This window comes from Nannospalax galili, unplaced genomic scaffold (assembly GCF_000622305.1).
Source record: "Nannospalax galili isolate Female #2095 unplaced genomic scaffold, S.galili_v1.0 scaffold762, whole genome shotgun sequence".
Taxonomy (NCBI): Eukaryota; Metazoa; Chordata; class Mammalia; order Rodentia; family Spalacidae; genus Nannospalax; species Nannospalax galili.
In genome coordinates, this window is record NW_008350126.1 from 255,020 (window position 1) to 257,576 (window position 2,557).

Below are 2,557 nucleotides of genomic sequence, written 5' to 3' on the forward strand. Positions count from 1 at the left end.
GGCACCCCCAGTACCGGGGATCCCTCTCGGCGACGCCTGAGGCTCCCCCAGGGAGGAGCTGGGGTGGTGGGCGGGGAGGCCTCCCACCACCCCTCGCGGTCTCTAGGGACAGGGACTGGAGCCGGGAACCCGGAGTGGATCGCAGTTCTGGATCCGGCATCTCCCGGGCCCACAAGTCGGCGCACAGGTGGCCCGGGAGGGGCCCCAGGCTGCGGCGACCCCGGCGCAGCTGCAGCCTGCAGAGAGCCGCCCGGCACTAGAATGCCCCGGGCAGGCTCCGCTGCAGTCCTCTCTCCACAGCCCTGCCTCCCGGCTGCTCTCCGAGGTCGTACGCGCCGCGGTACACTGCCCGCCGGCGGCTTGGATAGGGGACTGCAGGGGAACTCCGGGGGCCCAGCTGGTGCCCTGGAGCTGCCAGGCACCCAGGGTCGGGCAGGCAGGACTCTGAACCATCCACAGCGTCAACGCAGCCGAGATTGCTGCAGGGGCACGCGAAATAGCGTGGCCCCAGGCTTCCCTAATCCCATGGAAACAACCTTAGGGCGCAGCGCAACCTGCAAGGCGCGTGGTGGTGTTTGCGCCCTGAGCGCGCGCTGCGCTCAAGACGTGGGCGTGATGCAGAAACCAGAAGGGCTTTGGAAGCTACAAACTCCTGGGGTAGACTCGAGGCGCTTTCATAGTCTGGCCCTGTGACCTTGGGCAAGTCACATCGTCTCTGGATCCTCCTGGTAGGACCGCGGCTAGAATCTCCTGTTCCCCACCCCCATTCTCTACATTGGTTAAAATAAACAGAGGGCTGCCTAGAAGAAGGGAAATGAACGCTCTCAAGATGCACAGGGCAAGGAATCATCGAGGTTCCCACTCCAGTCACGAGGGGTATGAGAAGGGTGAAGATGGTCGCAGACCCAAACGCCTACAGTGCCAGGTCGATAATATAAATTGATGCTGCCGGTGAGATGCTGTAAGAATGGCCCTGACTTTCACAAGGAAATACGAGTTCATTTCTTGAGACACAAGGCCCTCTTTTGGTCTGTCTTTTGTTTCCACTTTTGATAGAGAAGGTTATGAGAAAATGTTTTGGTTTCTTCTGAACTATAATACACACACACACACACACACACACACACACACACCACACACACACAGTTGCAACCAAAGCTCCAGATATGAACCTACAGATCCCGGGTCTCAGAGCCAGACAGGCCAGGGTACAGGGTACAGGGCACAGAACACAGGATCACATCTAAAGGGGCAGGTGGATCTTTGCTCCAAGTGCCAGTAGGCAAAACTGGAGCCCCAATCAGCTCTGTTTTCCAAGTTTTCAATAGAAGTCATTGTCTGGGAAATTGATTTAACTTTTTATTTATTTGTTTTGTTTGTGTGTGTATGCATGTTTGTATGTGTATGCATGTATAAGGACAGCTTGTGGAAGTCATTTCTTTCCTTTTACCATGTGGGTCCCAGGGATGGAACTCAGGAAGTCAGACTTGGCAGCAAGTGCCTTTACCCACTGAGCAATCTTGCTGGCCCAAAATTGGTTTTAAAAAAATATATGTGTGTGTTGGTGGGCATGGTGGCACATACCTTTAGTCCCAGCACTTGAGAGGCAGAGGCTGGCGGATCTCTGTGAGATTGAGGCCAACCTGGCCTACATAGCGAGTTCCAGGCCAGCTGGAGCTACAAGGAGATCCCCAAATATATAAAATGAGTATGTGTATGTATTTGTAACCTCTTGTAACCCAGATGATCATAGCCCCAGATTCTGCTTTTTGAACTTTGCTTTGGGGGCTATTTGTGTGTACACATTGGGGAGAGAGGCTGCTCTACCCACTGGTCTGGAGTGTGTGCGTGTGGAGGGATGTTGGAAGAGCAGTGTTTGTCCAGGCTGTTCTCACTGATACCTTAATACCCCTCCTATGCTCTACTGGAGCTGTATTTGGGCTCCACAGTATGGAAGAAATGTTGAAGACCTAGACTTTAGGCCCTGGAGGCAGGCGGTTGGGGACTGAGGCCTAGGGTAGGTAAAGCTATCCTGCTGTTTGATGGATACTGCTATGTCCTTGCCTGCATTTGTGATTTGGTTTAATCTGCACATGCAATCCTATTAAGTCAACTTTCCCATTATACAGATGAGGCAGCTGAGGGCTGGGAAAGGCAGGTCCCTTGTCCAGCCTTCTCCTGTGACGGCTAAGTTAGATGAGGAGGTTCCCTGGGTGGTTTGATTTCAGTGTTGGTGCTCCTTGGTCTTCCTCCTGCAGTTTCTGCTCTGGAATTAGAAGTTGGGACTATGGTTGGAGATACAGGAAAGCTTTTCTCTTCCTCTCCTCAATTCTATGCCTCTTTTTCCATCCAGAATAAAATGACCTGTGCAGTAGTCAGGACAGAATAGGTTTTGTCATGGTAACAAATAGTCCCGAAAGCCTCAGTGGCTCCAAACAATGAAGATTTATTTCTCATTTATCCTTCATGGATATGCTGGCTCCAGGTCATGCTCACTCCAGGACCCCAGCTACCAAGGAGACAGAGGAACAAGGCACTCAAGTGGTACACCCAACAG